The sequence below is a fragment of the Sturnira hondurensis genome, unplaced genomic scaffold, assembly GCF_014824575.4.
Source record: "Sturnira hondurensis isolate 20B ecotype Veracruz unplaced genomic scaffold, ASM1482457v3 Scaffold0006496, whole genome shotgun sequence".
In the NCBI taxonomy this organism is placed as follows: domain Eukaryota; kingdom Metazoa; phylum Chordata; class Mammalia; order Chiroptera; family Phyllostomidae; genus Sturnira; species Sturnira hondurensis.
The window spans coordinates 5,292,535-5,313,524 of NW_028079127.1; the positions used below are offsets into that span (position 1 = coordinate 5,292,535).

The 20,990-nt window shown below is 39.9% G+C and overlaps 1 protein-coding gene across 3 annotated transcripts in view; it reads left to right on the plus strand.

Moving 5' to 3' along the window:
- Positions 1-3,425: 3,425 nt before the first annotated feature.
- Positions 3,426-20,990, plus strand: part of BMPR1A (bone morphogenetic protein receptor type 1A) — a 160,480-nt gene continuing 142,915 nt past the window's right edge. For 2 of the 3 annotated variants that reach the window (XM_037049381.1, XM_037049380.1), the window contains exon 1: positions 3,426-3,508. The gene's annotated coding sequence lies outside the window, so the exon portion shown is untranslated. The remainder of the gene's footprint in view (positions 3,509-20,990) is intronic. The other variant, XM_037049382.1, reaches the window with a different exon arrangement.

Sequence of the window (20,990 nt, forward strand, 5' to 3'; positions counted from 1 at the left end):
CAATGCCCTCCAGTTACATCCATGCTGTTGCAAATGGCAGGAGCTCCTTCTTTCTTTCTGCTGCATAGAATTCCATTGTGTAAATGTACCGTAGTTTTTTGATCCATTCATTTACTGATGGGCACCTAGGCTGCTTCCAGTACTTGGCTATTGTAAATTGTGCTGCTATTAGCATTGGGGTACATAGGGTCTTTTGGATTGGTATTTCAGGGTTCTTAGGATATAGTCCTAGCAGTGGAATTGCTGGGTGAAAAGGTAGGTCCAATTTTAGTTTTCTGAGAAAATTCCATACTGTTTTCCATAGTGGTTGTACCTGTCACTTCTTAGAGAGGATTAGGGCTCTCCAAGTAAGTTGAAAGGCAGCCAGGAGCTCTGAGAATTCTTCCTGCCAGATGACAGGAAAGGATTGGATTTTATGATAAACGGTTTACTAAGAGTAAGGAGAAGAAGGTTATAGATACCATAGACTAGGTAGGATCAAGTGGTGTCTACTTTGCAGCAAGAGCCTCAGTAAAACTATCTTTGAATCAAAGTGAACAAGTGCTTTAAGGCAAAGAGAAATGGAAATGGGTAAAGCTGCAAGTTATTTAGAAGTAAAAATAAAAGGGAAAGTAAAATATACCATTATAAAGAAAAGAACAAATTCAGATTTTTAAACTTTTCTCTACTTGGTGCAAGAAATTGTATTTGTACATAATCATCTTTTTCTTAAACATAATTTCTGTTTTTGCTTGGTCCTTCTAAACCATGACTGGGTATTGTTAACCAATAAAATGACCTAATAGTGTTCATGCTGAAGAAATGTACTTGTTTCTCTACCCTTCACAATGCTTTTGTCCATTTAATACTAGGCATGAAACCAACCTCAAGCATCACCCTGTCACTGGGCTCTAACTTATCTCCATACCCACCGTTGCCTCACAAAGTCTTTATGAGAAAAATGACTTTGGATGGATTAACTTGGTTTAATCTATTGAATTACTGCCTTCCCTGAAAGCAGTCCTCCTCCTTTCACTGAAGAATGTGTAATCCATACCTTCTATGATCCACCCTCATCCTTTTTAACATAGTTCATGCCACCCTCTAAAACTGGGTCTTGATGACAAGTTTCAGAAATGCTTAGAGGAAATTTTACCCTTATCGCTCTCATTAATTAACAAATATTGAACACTTGTTATGTGCCAGGAACTAGGCTTTGAGGAAACAATTGAGAACAAGATTGGCAAGATTTTTGCTCTCATCAAATTTACAGTCCAGAGGGGCAGAGAAACTCAGATAATACTATAAACAAATGACAAAATGAACAAGGTAATTTCATAGAGTAAAAACTAAAGTTCCAACTTGAGATTCTTGCCTATTTTATAGACTGATTCATGTGTTTGAAAATCGAATTAGGCTATAGCGAGTATATTAACACACCTGTCATAGTTTTATCTGTCATGACACATTGCTCATATAGATCAACAAGTTCTTTGGTCGCCCTGGCTGGTGTATCTCAGTGGATGAGCACAGGCCTTCGAACCAGAGGATCTCGGTTCGATTCCCAGTCAGGGCACATGCCTGGGTTGCAGGCCAGTTCCCTCCATGCCAACTTCCAGCAGGGGACGCACGAAAGGCAACCATACATTGATGTTTCTCTCCTCCTTCCCTTCTAAAAATAAATAAATAAATAAATAAAATCTTAAAAAAAAAAAAAAGTTCTTTGATCAATTCAGCTGAATTTCCTTGAGCAAAAGGTCCTGGCTTTTCCCCTAAAATTAAAGTGATGTGGTTATGTAGAAAATTTGAAGTGACAAATTTTAGTTGATGTAAACAAACTCACTGTATTATACATTCTTCCTACATAGTAAGATGCTGTAACCCATAACTATCAAACCTGAGACAGCTATGATTCAGAAAAAAATTAAATAGAATTTGTAATTACGGAGGGTATCTGAGTTATTAAAGGCAAAGGTGGGTAAGAGGAGAAGATAGGCAGAATAAAAGATAGCTTAAAAAAATCAACAAATGTAAGGGAACTCAGACATTTAAACAAGAATATAAGGGATTATTCTGGAACCTAAACCTTTTGTTTTTAGGAATAACGTGTATAAAAACAAATATTAATGCTTGACACATTCTTTTCCTTCCCTTTCTTTTCACCCATAATTTAAAAAGCGATTTTACAATACAAAGGGTCCTTTAAGAAAAAGTATCTTTCCTAGAGTCTTAACGTGATACATTCGTTAAATTATTTACCAGAGTTTAAGGCCACATCTGTTGTTAAAAAGGGGCCTATACTCTTTCTTCATTTACACGGCATCGACTAATTTTAACAGCATTTTCCACAAAGAATGAAGGGAAATGGAAGAAAAGAAATAGGGACAATTACTTACATTTTCTAAATGGGGCAATGAAACTCCGGAGGGCACATGAGGTCACTAGGGTGAGCCAAAGCTGGAGAAGAGAGCAATATTTATAGAGCACTAACTTCAGTTACGTTGGGTAAACGCCACTCGTCTTGTGCCTTTGGAATTCACGGCTCACAGATCACAGGGCCCCGGCAGCACGGGCCTGGGAACTCCGGGCTCTACGCCTAAAAATGCTTTTGTGTGCTGCAGCTCAGTTAAAGTGAGTCTTACCTGTGCCTCTGCACCTTAGTTAAGAGACCAAACCAGAAAGAAAAGCCGGGCAGCGGTGAGAATAAGGAATAGTGTGCCTACACATTTCTTTTTTCTTGGCCTCCACGCCGCAGTGTATGGATTCTAGGCAGCCAGGCTTACTGCACCAGCTGACCTGGTGCTCCCGGGGAGTATTAGTTTGTTGGAGGTGTCTATGCGAAGGACCCGCCAGAAAAGAAGGTTCGAGGGGGTCCGGCCAGGGCGCAGCACGAGGCGTCTGCTCGACGCAGCTACCGGAGACCAGCCACTCCGCCACGGCTCCAGTGATGTTGCTTGGCGAAGTCAAGCCCGCGGGGCCGCGTGAAGGGGAAACCCCTCCTTCTCCCAACAGCAGCCCGGCGCCCCCTTGCCGGCGGCTGGGCCTCCTCCGCGGCAACCGGGCGCCAAGGCCCCGAGGACCCTTCGGGTGCTTCCGCCGCACGCTCGGCTCCTTTCGCGTCCGGGGCGAGGCGGGGCGGGTCCGGCGTTCCCCCAGTGCGCGCGCGCAGCGCCCAGTCTCGTGGAGGCCCGCCCCTCCCCCCAAGCCCTGTGCCCGGGCAGCCCCCACTAACCCCCCACCCCCACCCCACGGTGCAAGTGTTGGCTGCCGCGGCTGCTGCTGAGATTGGAATCCGCCTGTTGGGGCTCGGCGAAGGACCAGGGAGGAGGGAAAAGAGAGGAGGACGGCTTGGGCTCCGGCGCGTCTGTCCTACCAGACGAGGATCTTACGGCCGCTCCAGGGACAGCCGGGCCAGAGCCGCTGTACGCCAAGGACAGAGGCCGAGCCGGGCCCCGGTCGCGTCCTGGCGGCTCGCCGCGCCCTCCCCGCTTCGCGCTGAGGGCTGGAGGATGAGTTCCCCGGAGTCTGGGTGAGTTTATTCGTCTGGAGAATGCGTGTACGCACCGGGAGAGGCCGGCCGCGACTGGGAGGTGGGTGCGGACTCCCGGCGAAGTTTCGGAGGCAGCTGGGCGCGTGTGGGAGGCCCGAGACGGGGGCGCCCCGGCCTGGCGGTCCCACGGAGTCCCAGCCGTCCCGGCTGTATGAAGCCGGGGGTTACTGGGCCCCGCCGTCCCTTACCCTCACCCCGGGCCCGAGCCCGAGGTGGTCGCGGACCTCGGCCGCGAGCCGGAGCCGGTCGCCGACCCCGGCCCCTTGGACGCCCAGCGTTGGGCCCTGGCGGCCTCCCGGCTCCTCTTTTGTTTCCCGGGTTTCAGGCGGAGTTTGGGGAGGCGGTGTGGGGCGAAAGCGGGCTTCAAAGGACGCTTCTTGAATCCTCAAATGGGAAAGCGCTCACCTTCGTCCAGAAGCTGCGAGGTAGATAGATATTCGCGACTTGTTTCTGTAGACTGCTGCCAAAAACGGGGGGGGGGGGGGGGGAGATAAAATATGCCTGTTTCATGGGGTGGTAGCGCCAGAAGGAGTTGCAAGCCCGCTCTCAAAACTACTTGTCCGCGGGAAGGTGCCAGGGTTCTCGGAGGTTCACCTGTTGTCCCGCGCTGCCTCCGCTGCCATATCTATTGTGATTCTGCACTTTGGTTTCAGAAAACTTTCTGTTGGATCGAATGTAACGCTGTTTTTCTTTTTCCAGACTCGTAGTAGGAAGGTTTGGCAAGGAAAAAAGATAGCTTGCGTCAGGAAAGAAAAAGAATGTGTTAGGGTCTTGCGTTTTGTTACTTGATTCTTGGATGTTTTAATTTGATCAGTGTTGCAGGTTTTCTCTTTTAAACGGGCAGCAAACTGTTCTGAGTATATAGTACGAACTGGGCACATTCACCTTTGTTATTTCATTTAGTCCGTAAGATAACACTGGTTATTGTATTCCTCATTTTTTACTCAAGAAAACCGAGACGTTGAAGGGGTTAAATAACTTGTCTAAGTGAGCTGCGATTTGAATCCAGGATTTTCTTTAGTGAGGCATAAGGATGAGTTAAAAGCAACAAAAAACCTCTTTCTGCAAACACTTATATCTAGGAGCACTTTTCAGTTATAGTTGAAATGATTGCTATTTTGCTCCTCGAGTTGAAAATTTTTATTTACTTGTAAGAGGAGTTCAATTCTGAATTAAAATAACAATAGAATGTAACTTAATGCCTATCACTGTTTTCAGTTTCTAAAATAAAAAGTTTGTGGACAGATTTAAATATTTAAACGTAAAGCTAAACTACAGGCAGTTCTGAGGTAGAAATAGGTTGAGTTTCCAAAAGGATGATTGAAATTTAGAATGCCCTTTTAATAGAACCAGTGCTCCTGTTTTTTTTTCCCCTTGCACATTCTCCGTGAAGCTCATTTCAAACCTTTTCTACTTTCTTCACTTCTCTAAACCCTTTACTGAAAAGTTTGAGGCATCCAATGGAAACTCCTTTCAGAACTGATTGGATTCCTTCTTTCATCTTCTTTCCTTCCATCTCAGTGGAAGAATATTTTTAAAAAGTTCTTTGTTAGTTAACACCTTGTTTTCTTTTTCTTTTCTTTCCTACTTCATGGAGTATGAGTTGTCCTCTCTTTTATCTTAGGGTTCTTAAAAGGACAAATGCGCTTAAGATTCCCATAATTTACAATTAAGTATAAATTGGCAGTTACAAACTAGTAACGGTGATGTAGAATATAGAATAGGAAATATAGTCAATAACATATATAATAACAGTGGTGTCACGTGGATAGTAGAATTATCCGGGGATCACTTCTTAAGTTATTTAAGTGTCTGACCATTGTGCTGTACATCTGAAACTGTAATGTAATATCAAATGTCAGTTATTAGGAAATTAAAAAACATTAAAAAAAAGATTACCACAATTTTCAAAAACCTTCCCTTGAGTCCGTCACTCCCTTAAGCTGTCTTGTTATAGCTTTTTCTTTTCAAATATATGAACATTAAAAAAATTGTCCTTATAAAAAGTAATACATGTTCATTAAAGAATAATTATAAAATAGAAAAAATTGAAGTAAAATTAAATTCATTCCTTCATAGTCTTATCTGTAGAGATTGCCAAGTGTAGTCTGCTTTTCCTACCTTTACTTCCTGGCCATCTCTTCACTTCTTAACCCATTGTTATCCGAATTTCACCCTCACAAAGGTCAACTATAACCTAATCAACACATTTAAGACCCTTTTCTGAGTCAGATCCTCGAACTTTCTGTAGCATTTTGAAATTCCTTTTCTTGGCTTTTGTTCATCTGTCCATTTCATTCTACAAATACTATATCCTAACACCCCAGGCAAGATAATAGGCTGCAATAACAGGTAGGGCCCTTACCCTTACAGAGCTTAGTCTAGTGGGGGAAACTATTGAAAATGAATTCTAAGCCCTGGCCCATAGCTCAGTTGACGAAAACATTGTCCCCATACACCAAGATTGCAGGTTTGAACCCTGTCAGGGCATACAAGAATCAACCAATGAATGCATAAATAAGTGGAACAAGCAATCAATGTTTCTCTCTCCCTTCTTCCTCTCTCCAATCAATAAATAAAAATTAAAAATGAATGACTTCTATAATTAAATATATGTTTGCAATTAAAGTGCAGAATATCATAAGAGTTTAAAATTTTAGAGAACCTGACCTGGTGCTGGCTGTGCTGGGAGAATTTGAGAAGGTCTCCCTAAGAAATGTTACTTTGAAGCCCAGACAGCTCTGAAGGATGAGTAAGAATTAACTAGATGATAGGAGGGCTTTTTTTTACGTAGTATTTTGTTTCTTATTGCCCCTTTTCTGCTTTCTGTTTTTCCTTTTTCCTGATTAATATGCATTCTTCAAGTTTCACCTTTCAGATCACTTACGTATTTCTCTTATCCTTTGACATTATTGTGTAGACCCTTCTGCCTGGATAATTCTCAAATTTCTGTTCTTTATTTCTCTTCTATACTTGAATCCCTGTATATCCAACTATTTTATGCATATCTGGTTGTTCTGGTTCAAACTGAACTGCTCTTCCTTACCAAACTTGTTTCCCTGGTGTTTCTTATTTCTGTTGATGTCATTCCAAACCCAGCCCTTTCCTATTCCGTCATGTCTTGTCTGTAGCCAGCATCTTTGGGTTCTCCTTTAATGGTATTGCCACTTTTCTCTTTTTCTGCTAACTGTGGTACAGCTTTTTTTAAGTTCCCACTTGAGGATATGTTTTTTGATTTGCGAGAGGGTGGGAGAGAGAGAGAGAAACATTGTTGTGAGAGAAATAGCAATTGGTTGCCCCCAATATGTGCCCAGATGTGTGAATTGAACCCGCAACCTTTTGGTGTATGGATGATGCTTCAACCAGTGGAGCCACCAGGCCAGGAATGGTACAGTTCTTAATACATGTTGGTTTCAAGGTTCTAGTAGACTTATGAAACAAGTTGGATAGTTTTTCCTTTTCTCTTTTCAGAAGCAATTTAGATTGGGGTTGTCTTTTTTTACTGGAGAGTTGGCAGCCCTCACCTATCAGAACATTCAGGCTTCAATTTCTTTTTTTCTGAAGACAATTTTGGGTTCCATTTTGATTTGCTTAGTAGTTGTTCTGTGTTGGTTTTCTGTTTCTTTTGTGAATGTTAGTGTTTAATCTACAAGTTTATTTACTGAGTTTTTAAATCTAGTGTTACTTGGTTTTCACAGGTCTTTTTGTTTAAATTTTTTGATTTGACATATTTGCATACAGTATTATATATCATGTATATATTCATGTGTTTGATAATTTCCCTTTTCTGTCTATTTATTTTGAGCACTGCATACAGTATTATATATTATGTATAGATTCATATGTTTGATAATTTCCCTTTTCTGTCTATTTATTTCTAGCTGAATCAGGGTCTCATCTCACCTGGACTGGTATGATCTTACTTTCAGTGTCACCTTTATCCAGGTTATTTTATGCTTTTCTGCCTAAATTAATCTTGAAGCCCAGTTCTTGTCACTTCTTTACTCATGAGGTTTCCAGGGTCTTCTATCAAAGTCCTTTCCATGGGATTTGCCTCAGATTTACATTATTCTTATCCCACAGTTCTTACTTCCTGCACATGTTCTTCCCCTGCCAGCTCCTGCAGTGGCTGTTCTGTTCCCTCTATTTAGACTGCATATGGGGCCAATCGTTATATGCCTAAGTCCTACCCATTTTTCAAGTTCCATTTCAAATTCCATCTCTGTATGTGATAAAAGTATGTAAGTCAAAACAAGAAGTCAGTAGTTGATATCTAAATTATGTGATTCTTGAAATAGAAGTTTAGTCATCTTATTTATAGAGGTATTAAAAAATTGGTGAAAGTGGCTGTCACCACTTAGTGTTATTTCCATGGAGATAGGTCATAAGTTGATTAATTTCCTCATGGTCCTTCAAGTAGATATCTAACCTTGTGTGTCTGATATCTAACCTTGTGCATCTCTTACTTTGAAAAATCTTCAATTCACAATGTAATAACTTTACATGCAGACAGATGGTAATTAGACCTATTGTGAGGATCATTTTGTAATGTATATAAATATGGTACCACTATGATGTACACCTGAAACTAATAGGATATTATATATTGTATGTACTTAGTGTAGTAAGGTGAAAAAATCTGCAATTCAAAGGCTACCTAAAATAAAATGAGAAAACTAAAATAAATATTTATAAATAAACGAGTAAATACATTTCATCTCTCCCTGAAGTTTTCCTCATTTTTCTTCTGAATGGAATCCCTTCTGAAGAAGATATTTTTAAGGAACGAAGTTTTTTTATCTAATATTTTCTTTTTTTAATGCAAAAATTTGAAGTATGTTTTATTGATTATGCTATTACAGTTTTCACAATTTGTCCTGCTTTATCCCACCTCTGCCCTGCACCCCCCAGTTATCTAATATTTTCTTATTGCAGTTACTCATTTGTTTTTTGAATGATCAACTATATTGAAGTATAATTTATATACAATGATAGGCACACAAAGTTAAGCATACATTTCTGTGAGTCATTTAGTCTTTTATAACAATTTTTATATAAATACTATTTCTGTGGTTAGACTACAGACTAGGTCTGTAACTGACTTTGTTGCATATTAAAATGAATGGATGGAGAAAGGACCCTGTCAAGCCTAGCAGTGGACATCAGTTACAGTAGTACTGATCTGACCTTTGGATCTTGGGAACAGAGAATTATGGAAAGAGGAAAATGGGTTTCATCTCACGCTAAACTTTGGAGCAGGAAGTCTTTTCTTTTTCTCTCTTCCACCATTTATTAGTGTTTATGCTCTTATTTTATTTTTATTTTAGATAGAGGAAAAGGGAGGGAGAAAGAAAGGGAGAGAAAGAAACATTGATGTGAGAGAGAGACATTGACTGAGTGCCTTCCATTTGTGTCCCCACTTGGACCAAACCTGCAACCCAGGCATGTGGCCTTACCAGGGATTGAACCAGTGACCTTTTGGTTTGCAGGATGATGCCCAATCAGTGGAGTCACACTGGCCCAGGCATGTTTATGCTTTTAGAATGCCTTCTTAATACCTCTAGGTTTGTACTGATCAAGTCAGTTCAACTCTTTAATACTTAAAAGATTAAATGTTGAGTTGCATTGAATTACATCAATTTAAGATGCACCATAATTTTATAGACCACTTATAAAGAAAATATGCTTCTGGTTAACTTTAAGAAGCCATTGATTGAGGATGCACCTTTATTTCAGAGATGCTAAAATATGAAAAAATTTATGTACCTCAGAATTAATTAAAAGGGTTCCCACTTATCAAAACTATCATTCCTTTAGGGTAGATATTGGGAAGAATTTAAACCACAGGTTGGTGGGAGTGGCTTACAGCTTTACTATTATAATGAAAAGTTATTTTTTTTAAAGAGCATGCTTGTTAAGTCTCTTTAACATGTAAAATGTTTCAGGCTGTACAAAGAAATATTTATTTTTGAATGGGGTCTCCCAAAGTCTGGTTGCAAGGCGTTTTGACCCTCAGCTTTTTCAGTATTTTTCTGCTTATTTTTTTTCTTCTTAATTTTTTTAAATCAAATTTGTTGGGGTGACATTGATTAATCGGATCATATAGGTTTCAAGTGTACATTTCTATGATATATGATTTGTGTATTGAAAGGTTTTCTTAGGCTCCGCCGGGAAAGAAATGCCAATCAGCCACAAAGTTAGGCAGTATAGAGCTTTATTGGGGTTTGCGCACCTGGGCGAGGTTCTCTGGTCCACAAAGTGGGGCTGAAGAAGTCGTGCCCAAGCAGGGAATGGGGTAGGGTTTTATTTTGGTTGGCTCTCTTCGTGGGAGCTGGGGATTTGGTCCCCTTTGAACAAAGAAGCAACATATCATTGGTGGTTCTCCTCGGGTTCAGGTTGCTATGTGGATATCCATTTTGGCAAAGCCTGCCGTTTGGACTCCCAGGTTTGACATCAGCCCTCTTTTCCAGGTTGTAGTTCAGCCACCATTTTGTCCTACCCCACCCATCCTGACATATATTACATTGTGTTCCCGCAGCCCAAAGTCGTATCTTCTGTCACTGTATAGTAGCCCCTTTGCCCTTCACTATTCCCTAATCCCCTTGCCTCTAGTAACTACCTGCCAAACTGTTGTCTGTGTCTGTGAGTTTCAGTTTTATATCCCATGGATGATTGAACTCGTATGGTTCTTGGCTTTTTTGACCTATTTCGCTTAGCATAATATCCTAAAGGTCTATCCATGTTGACACAAATGGTAGTATTTCATCTTTCCTTACGGCTGAGTAGTATGACATAGTATGTATGTACCACATCTTTATCCGGTCCTGTGTTGAAGGACACTTTAGTTGTCTCCATGTCTTGGCCACTGTGAATAATGCTGCAGTGAACATAGGTAGAGTGCATAAATCTTTGCAAATACATGTTTTGGAGTTTTTCGGGTAGATCCCCAGGAGAGGGATTGCCGAGTCATATGATAATTGCCGAGTCTTATTTTTAATTTTTGATGAACCTCTATACTGTTTTCCATAGTGGCTGTACTATTTACATTCCCACCATTAGTGAGTGAGGGTTCCTTTTTCTCTACAACTTCTGCAACACTTGTTAGTGCCTGTCTTGTTGATAATAGCCATTCTAATCGGTGTGAAGTGACATCTTATTGTACAATAAGTTCTGATTTGCATTTCCTTAATAGCTAATGAAGTTGAACATTTTTTCCATGTGTTGGCTCTGTGTATATCTTCTTGGGAGAGGTGTCTGTTCAGGTTCTCTCCCCATTTTCTTTTATTAATCATTTTTCAAGTACAGTTTTCTGTCTTTTACTCTCATCCCAGCCCCCCCTTGCTCCCCACCTCCCTCCCAGTTCCACCCTTCTTAGTTGTTGTCCATGTGTCCTTTATGTTTTTCCCCATTTTTAATTGGATTGTTTGGTGGTGTTGTGTGAGTTCTTTATCAATTTTGGATATTAATTTGTTTTCAGAGCTGTTTGCAAATGTCTCCCATTTGGTTTGTTGCCGTTTGGTTTTGTTGTTGGTTTCTTTTGCTCTGCAGCAGCTTTATAGTTTGATACAGTCCCATATGTTTTTGCCTTTACTCTCCTTGTCTTTGGGGTCAACTTCATAAAATGTTCTCTATGATCAAGGTCCATAGTTTAGTACTTATGTTTTCTTCTATGTAATTTATTCTTTCAGAACTTATATTTAGCTCTTTGATCCATTTCAAATTAATTTTTGTACATGAGAACAAACTGTAATTTAGCTTTATTCTTTTGCATGTGGTTTTTTCTAATTTTCCCAGTGTCATTTATTATAGAGGCTTTTTTTTCCATTGTGTGTTTTTGTCTCCTTTTTCAAAAATTATTTGTCCAACTTCCTGCCAAGATGGAGCCGTAGGTAGAAACACTGTGCCTTCTCCCACAACCAAAATAAGGACAACAAAAATTTAGAAACAAAATAACAACCAGTACTGACAGAGAATTGAACTGTATAGATGTCTGACAATGAAGGAGTTAAAATAGACACATTCATTCAGACTGGTAGGAGGGGTGGAGTCGGGATGGGGGGGGCAGGCAGAGAGGGGTTCCTGCAAAAAAAAATAGTGGTGGCTGGCTGTTGGGGCACGCAAGGCAATAGTGGGCGGACCCAGTGAGGCTGTGGATTGTGGAGGGGTATGGCATGCAAGGTGTCTTGTGGAACCCAGTGGTCCCACATTCACACTAAGATAAACCAGGCAGAACGGGGAAGTGAGACAGACCTGGCAGCCCAGGGTTCCAGCAAGGGGAAATAAAGCCTCAAAACACCAATTGAAAACATTTGTGGGGGTTGAGGTGCCAGGAGAGACTCCTAGCCTCACAGGAGAAAACATACACAAGCCCACCCACACATAAACCAGGACCAGAAAGGCTGAGTTTGCTTGGGGGAAGAAGCGCAGGGGACTGAGGTCCAGCAGAGAGCAGAGTGAGCACCATTGTTCCCTCTTGGACCCCGCCCGTACATGCAGCATCAAACCCAGACACTGGGTTGCCCCGCCCTAGTGAACACCTAAGGCTCCACCCCTACATAATAGGCATAACCAGACCAAAAAAAAAAAAATGGCCAAAACAGAAGAACAGATCAGAGCTCCAGAAATAATACAACTAAGTGATGAAGAGGTAGCCAACCTATCACATGCACAGTTCAAAGCACTGGTGATCAGGGTGCTCACAGAATTGGTCGAGTTTGGTTGCAACTTAGATGAAAAAATGAAGGCTACGCTAAGTGAAATAAAGGGAAATGTACAAGGAACCAATACTGATGGGAAGAGAACTGGGACTCAAATCGATGGAGTGGACCAGAAGGAAAAAAGAAACATTCAACCAGAAAAGAATGAAGAAACAAGAATTCAGAAAAATGAGAAGAGGCTTAGGAATCTCCAGGACATCTTTAAGCAGTCCAACATTTGAATCATGGGGGTGCCAGAAGGAGAAGAGAAAGAGCAAGAAATTGAAAACTTATTTGAACAAGTAATGATGGAGAACTTCCCCAGTCTGGCAAAGGAAATAGACTTCCAGGAAGTCCGTAAAGCTCAGAGAGTCCCAAAGAAGGTGGACACAAGGAGGGACACACCAAGGCACATCATAATTATATCACTCAAGATTAAAACGAAGGAAAGAATTCTAGAAGCAGCCAGGAGATAAGGGGACAGTCACCTACAAAGGAGTTCCCAACAGACTGTCAGCTGATTTCTCAAAAGAGACCTTACAGGCAAGAAGGGGCTGGAAAGAAGGATTCCAAGTCATGAAGGGCAAGGACCTACATCCAAGATTGCTCTATCCAGCAAAGCTTTCATTTAGAATGGAAGGGCAGATAAAGTGCTTCTCAGATAAGGTCAGGTTAAAGGAGTTCATCATCACCAAGCCCTTATTCTATGAAATGTTAAAGAGACTTACCTAAGAAAAAGAAGATAACGTACAGTAAAATGAGAGCAAACTCGGAATTATTAACCACCACATCTAAAACAAAAAGAAAAACAAACTAAGCAAACAACTAGAACTGGAACAGAACCACAGAAATGGAGAACACATGGAGGGTTATCAACCAGGGGGTGGGAGTAGGAGAGGGGGGGAAACAATACAGAGAATATATAGCATAGATGGTAGGTAGAAAATAGGGAGGATAAGAATAGTATAGGAAATGTAGAAGCTACAGAACTTATGACACATGGACATGAACTAAAGGGGAAGAATGTGGGTGGGAGGGGGTGTGCATGGTGGAGAGGAGTAAAGGGTGGGAAATGGGATAACTGTAATAGCATAATTAATAAAATATATTTAAAAAATTATTTGTCCACATACATGTGGTTTTATTTCTGAGTTCTCAGTTCTGTTCCATTGGTCTGTGTGTCTGTTTTTCTGCCAATACCATGCTGTTTTGATTATTGTAGTGCTGTAGTATAATTAGAAGTCTGGCAGTGAAGTCTACCTGTGACTTTGTTCTTTTTTTCCCATTATTGGTTTGGCTATTTGGGGTCTTTTGTTGTTCCATACAAATCTGATTTATTTATATACATTTTTTCGTTCTGTTTCTTTAAAAAAATGACATTGGGATTTTGATGAGGATTGTCTAAATGTGTCTATTGCTTTGAGTAATATGGCCATTTTAACTGTTGATTCTTCCGGTCCGTGAACACAGAATATCTCTCCATTTCATTGTGTCTTTTCAATCTCTTTTAAAAATGCTTTGTAGTTTATTAAAAAATATATTTTATTGATTATGCTATTACAGTTGTCCCATGTTCTCCCCTTTATTCCCCTCTGTCCTGCACACCCCCTTCTACTCACATTACCCCTATTCAGTTCATGTCCATGGGTCGTACGTACATGTAAGTTCTTTTGCTTCTACATTTCCCATACTATTCTTAACCTCCCACTGTCTATTTTCTACATACCATTTATGCTACTTATTCTCTGTACCTTTTCCCCCTCTCTCCCCCTCCCACTCCACTGTTGACAACCCCCTATGTGATCTCCATTTCTGTGGTTCTGTTCCTATTCTAGTTGTTTGTTTTTGTTTTAGGTGTGGTTGTTAAGAGTTGTGAGTTTGCTGTCATTTTACACTTCATATTTTTTATCTTCTTTTCTTTTTTAGATAAATCTGTTTAAGATTTCATATAATAAGGGCTTGGTGATGATGAACTCCTTGAACTTGACCTTATCTGAGAAGCACTTTATCTGCCTTTCCATTCTAAAGATTTTTTTTGTTACTTATCTTTAGAGGGGAAAGGAAGGAGAGAGGGAGAGAAATATCAATGTATGCTTGCCTCTCATGTGTCCCCTGCTGGGAACTGGCCTGCAACCCAGGCATGTGCCCTGACTGGGAATCGAACCGTGGTTGTTTGGTTCACAGGCCCGTGCTCAATCCACTGAGCTACACCAGCCAGGGCTGTCCTTCCATTCTAAATGAAAGCTTTGCTGGATAGAGCAATCTTGGATGTAGGTCCTTGCCCTTCATGACTTGGAATCCTTCTTTCCAGCCCCTTCTTGCCTGTAAGGTCTCTTTTGAGAAATCAGCTGACAGTCTGTTGGGAACTCCTTTGTAGGTGACTGTCCCCTTATCTCCTGGCTGCTTCTAGAATTCTTTCCTTCGTTTTAATCTTGAGTGATATAATTATGATGTGCCTTGGTGTGTCCCTCCTTGTGTCCACCTTCTTTGGGACTCTCTGAGCTTTACGGACTTCCTGGAAGTCTATTTCCTTTGCCAGACTGGGGAAGTTCTCCATCATTACTTGTTCAAATAAGTTTTCAATTTCTTGCTCTTTCTCTTCTCCTTCTGGCACCCCCATGATTCAAATGTTGGACTGCTTAAAGATGTCCTGGAGATTCCTAAGCCTCTTCTCATTTTTCTGAATTCTTGTTTCTTCATTCTTTTCTGGTTGAATGTTTCTTTTTTCCTTCTGGTCCACTCCATCGATTTGAGTCCCAGTTCTCTTCCCATCAGTATTGGTTCCTTGTACATTTCCCTTTATTTCACTTAGCGTAGCCTTCATTTTTTCATCTAAGTTGCAACCAAACTCGACCAATTCTGTGAGCACCCTGATCACCAGTGCTTTGAACTGTGCATGTGATAGGTTGGCTACCTCTTCATCACTTAGTTGTATTATTTCTGGAGCTCTGATCTGTTCTTCTGTTTTGGCCATTTTTTTTTTTTTGGTCTGGTTATGCCTATTATGTAGGGGTGGAGCCTTAGGTGTTCACTAGGGCAGGGCAACCCAGTGTCTGGGTTGTGATGCTGTATGTGGGGCAGTGGTCCCAGAGGAAACAATGGCACTTGCTCTACTCTGTCTGATTTCAGTCCCTTGTGCTGCTTCCCCCAAGCAAACTCAGCCTTTCTGGTCCTGGTTTATGTGTGGGTGGGCTTGTGTATGTTTTAGGACCCTGTGGGTCTCTCCAAGGAACTCTCCTGTGAGGCCGGGAGTCTCTCCTGGCACCTCAACCCCAAGTGTTTTCAATCGGTGTTTTGAGGCTTTATTTCTCTGTGCTGGGACCCTTGGTTGCGAGGTCTGTCTCTCTCCCCAGTTTCACCTGGCTTATCTGTGCTCCTACGTGGCATTGCCCAGTCAGCTAACTGCCTTTTGCACTGTGCCCTGCTTTACAATTGCCGCCTCACTGGGTCTGCCCATTTTCACCCTGTGCTCGGGGTCTGCCAGGCGCTGCCTGCACACCCCGGGTTGGCCTGCTGCTGTCTTGTCTGCCCAGGGTTTTTCAGCTGCTGCCTTGTGTGCTGTGTCACCACTTATTTTGCCCCCATCCCTCTCCACCTGGCTGCCCAAGTCCACCCTCCGAAGCCAGACTTCACCTGACTCCACCCCTCCTACAGTTCTAGATGAATGTGTGTATTTTAACTCCTTGGTTGTCAGAAGTTCATACGGTTCAATTTTCTGTCAGTTCTGGTTGTTAATGTTCCTAAATTGTTGTGTTTATTTTGGTTGTACAAGGAGGCACAGTTTGTCTACCTACCCCTCCATCTTGGCCCGAAGTATGTCAGTTTTTTCTTATTTTCTTTTTTGAGTACTAATTTTTTTCCTTACTGTTTAGGTAAATTATCTGACATTTTATAACTCTCAATTTTGAAGTTAAGAAATCTAGAGGAGACTTTTATTTATCTGGAAATTTGTAGGTAGTTTTCTTATTTAGTGTTAAACTTTTTTAGTACCTGTAATGTATATCAGGAGTATAAGATCTTGAGTCTCTTAAATTTGTATTTAATTAAAAGTATTTTAGATTTCTTGCTAAAAGGAGCTCCTGATAGGAAGTGTCAAAGTAAAGGCTGTTAAATTCTGAAGTTCTTAGAATCTTAAAATGGTCATGCAATAAAAATATTTTAACAGTAACTATTCAGAAATATCTTAAATATGTCCATTTCAGTGATATTTCATGCAGTCAGAATGTTGGGGGGGAAATCTGCATGTTGAATTTATATATGTATTTGAGTAAAGAAAAACAAGGTAATCTTCTGAAATAGTGCTTTAATCATCATCCCTACCTGTTAAATATTTTTCCCTTGTTTCTTCCAGTATAAATTTCATATTATCTCAGACTGGCCTTCTGCTTGGGCTGAGTCTGCCTTTCTGCCTTATTCACTTATATTACTCTTCCAGTAGCCTACATTACATAAATACCCATTTCTGGGTTTATGTTCAGAATCCTTAGAACTGTTACTGTCTCCCATAGTAGCCACCATCACATGTGGCTATTGAACATTTGAAATGCGGCTAGTCTGAATAACCCATCAGATTTTGAAGTTAAAAAAAAGAATGTAAAATATCTCTGCTTTAAAATATTATTACATATTGAAATGATACTGTTTTCAATGTAGTGGCTTAAATAAGTATATTATTAAAATTAATTTCACCTAACTGTTTTTGCTCTTTTTTGTTGTTGTTTTTTAAGATTTTATTTATTTATTTTTAGAGAGAGGGGAGAGAAGCATCGATGTGTGGTTGCCTCTTGTGTGTCCCCTGCTGGGGACCCAGTTGGCAACCCAGGCATGTGCACTAGACTGGGAATCAAACTGGTGACCCTTTGGTTCAGACTGCTGAATTACCAGCCAGGCCTGTTTTTGCCTTTTTAATGTAGCTGTTAAAAACTTTAAAATCATGCATTTTATTGGATAGTGCTGTGTTTGGACTTTCCTTCCCCTTATTCTTTGCTTATCAAACTGCCTTAAATTCTCTCTCTTCTAAGAAGTCTTCCACAGTGGTCCAAGTGCGAAAGTTACTGTATTTTGTTGTGCATAATGCACACTTTTTCGTCCAAATTTTTTTTGGGAAAGCAAGGATAGACACTATACATGGGTATAATGATTACATACCATGGGTATGGTGGTATAACAATCCTGTGAATAATGCGCACAAAAATGTGGGTGTGCATTATATAATCATGGGAGTGCCTTATACATGGCAAAATATGGTAGCTCTTTTGCATTTTTAGTTTGGGCAGTATTTTGGTGTGTCTTGTACCATCTATTAATATATTAGATTTTTTTACTATAAGTCCTATTAGGTTTTATGAGACTCCAAATAGTTTCCCTGACTGTATATTACCATAGAACCTTGTTCTGTTTCATTTGTTTACAGAAGTCACACATATTTGTGGTTGAAACTTCAAGCAATACAGATATGGGGTAGAAAGTGAAAGTCTGTCTGTAACCCTACTCCAACCCCTACAGATTATAACATTTAAAAGTAGAGAGATAAGTGTAATCTTTCTTTTCTACTGTGTAACCCTATGCCAGCCCCCACAGATTATAACAGAAGTATAGAGGTAAATAGAAGCTTTCTTTTCCATGGTTTTCCTTCTTTCCCATAACCTCTTGACCTTTCTAAAAATGGGGCCATACTATGCATTCTTTTCTTAAGAAAAGAAAACTTTGTTTTCACTGAATATCCAGGCAAACTTTATGTCAGTAAATGTCACTTTCCTCATTCTTTTTAGTAGCCAAGTAGCATTCTGTTTTGTGAATATGCTTTAATTTTATTTACCAATCCCCTATTTTTTAAAAGATTTTATTTATTTATTTTAAATTTAGAGGGGAAGGAGAGAGGGAGAGAAACATCAATTTACGATTGCCTTTTGCATATCCCCTGCTGGGAACTGGCCTGCAACCCAGGCATGTGCCCTGACTGGGAATTGAACCACGATCCTCTGGTTCGCAGGCCTGTGCTCAGTCCACTGAGCTACACCAGCCAGAGTTTACCAATCCCCTATTGATGAATATTTAAATTGCTTCTCTTTTTTGAATTACAAACAATACTGTGGTACATGTACATATCCTGTGAGGCTGTTTTTATTTCATAGGATGAATTCTTAATTTTTTAAAAGATTTTCTTTAATTTTTTGAGAGAGGGAATGGGAGGGAGAAAAAGAGGGAGAGAAACATCATTGTGTGAGAACATCAATTGTTCTCATCAATTGTTCTCACAACATCTACTTCCCTCACGCCCCCAAATAGGAACCTGGCCCATTACCCAGGCGTGTGCCCTGACTGGAAATCGAACAGTGACCTTTTGGTTCTCAGGCCAGCAGTCAGTCTGCTGAGCCACACCAGCCAGGGCAGGATGAGTTTTTAGGCATACGTTTACTGTAAGAGAAGCCATGCAGATTTGATATGGTACCAGACTGCTCTGAAAAATCTTTGCAACTGTTCACATTCCAAGCAACTGTTTTACTGTGTTCTCTCCCAACTCACCAACACATAGTAACATCACTTTTAATCTATTTACATCTATTTTAATCTTTGCCGGTTTACTGGCTGAAAAAACAGTATTATAGTTTTAATCTGTGTTCTTTGATTCTGAGTAAGATTGAGCAGGGTTTTATATGTTTGTTGCCTCTCTGTATTTCTCTGTCCTTTGTTCATTTTTCTAGTTATTAACTCTTTCCCTGGCATGTTGCATTCCAAGAAAAATTTGTTTTTAATCCTTGCCTGAAGACATATTTTTTTCATTGCTTTTTAAGGAGGGAGCAGAGAGTGACAGACAGACACATTGATATGAGAAAGAAACATACATTGATTGGTTTCCTTCTTATATGCCCCCCAACTGGGGATTGAACCTGCAACCTTTTGGTCTTCAACCAATTGAGCCACACTGGCTGGTGCAGCATGTTGCATGTTTTAAATTTGTCATTTGTTTTGTATTTTTGTTCATGGTATATAAAAGTTTACTTGCTGTTGAAAGAATATTAAAAAGCCAAAAAAATAGAAATCTAAATTTATCTTACACTCTCAACTTTATAAGCTCTTTGGTGACTGAATTTTGCCTTAAAATATTTTGTTTTGTCCACAAAGAGTATCATCAAATATCTGTATGTGTTTATGAAGGGATATAGAATACACACCACTGTGGCACAAAATTTATTTTCAACCGAAGGTAGTTGAGAATAGGCTTTTTTTCCCCTCGACTACTTTATCTGCCTAAAAAGGAGAGCCTCTCAGAATCATTTGTCATAAATTTGCTCCCCAGAGTTTTGAGACCACGGAAATTCAACTCTCATTAGTAGAGAAGCAAGGAAAAGTGGGTACCACTTCTAAACTGGCATTGTCACAAAAGGATAATATTTCCCATCTGTATTTATGTAAGGATCCATTTATCTTTCCTAAAAGTTGTTTTCCTTTAACTGCCCTTCCCCTCACTTTCTCCTGTTAAAATGGTATATAAGTCCCAAATTCTAACTGCCTTCTTGAGTCACATTTTTCTGTAAACTCTGTGTTTTCTCTTGCTAGTCTATTTTTTGTCAGTTTAATTTGCAGGTCCCCCGGATTAAGAATCTAAGAGGGTAGAGGAGAAGTTCTGCCTCCCTGAAAATGGCCAGATTGATTGTTTCTGGCTGTTAGGATAAGGGATAACAAACGAGTGAAGTTTCTCTGTCTAAAAACACATTTAAGTATTGTATTTTAAATATAAAGGGCATAAGTCAAATTTCTTTAAGCTACATTTTTTAAAATGTGTTTCTCAAAATTTAAACTTTGTTAAATGAAGTAAAATATACTATTAGATACCCCCTTCTCTCTGAATATATTCCTACACTTGTGCTTTTTCATTCAGTGGCATAATTACTCTGATTGTATTGACTAAGCCTTTATTCTTCCTAAAGTTATTCATTATTTTTGCTCTTTCCATCTTATTAATTTGCATAAAAAATAGTTTGTGGTTTGTGACAGGTTCCGCTGGTCACATCACTGAGAAGAAACAACAGAAAAAAGTTAGTAAACTCTTTATACAGAGAAGGTGCTGATATCTTTAAAGGATAAAGGAATCTTTATATGATTACTGTGGCTTTCTCTTATCTGGATTTCAAATACCTTAAAAGATTCATTAAACCTTGAATTCTTTAAATGTTGAGTTATCCATTTATATATTTATTATATTCTATACTTTACTAGTTATCGTTTATTAGGTTTGTGACCTTTCACCAAAGTAATGAATCTTTCTAAGCTTTATTTCCTCATACATTTAATGAGGGTAGTAAAGGTCCTCTTTCACAGGGTTACTGTAAAGACTAAGTGAATGAGTGCAGTTGAGCACTGAACACTGCTCTTGCCACACAGGAATTCTTAATAAAGGTGAATATTTGTGTGAGAGAAGTTGAGGTCACTTTTGTCTTCAAAAGTATGTTTGAATGACTGCATATATAGGGTCCTGGAAAATTAGGTCTAATCCCTATATCTTCTGAAAGTGTTATTTTTGTTTATATTAACATTTGAATTTGCAAAGCACTTCTGTATTCCAGTAGTACTGGAAAATCGATGTAGGAGTTTTTGTTGCTTTCCTTCCTTTGTACTTGTACCTCAAGAATCTGAGGCCAATGAAGGTTAATTGTTCCACCAAGGTCAAACAAGTTAAGAGCAAAAAGTCAGTAGCATCAGACTTTTCCTAGTTTTCTGAGAATGGGGACTAGGACCTCAGTTAAGTATAAAGTGAAGTCAAG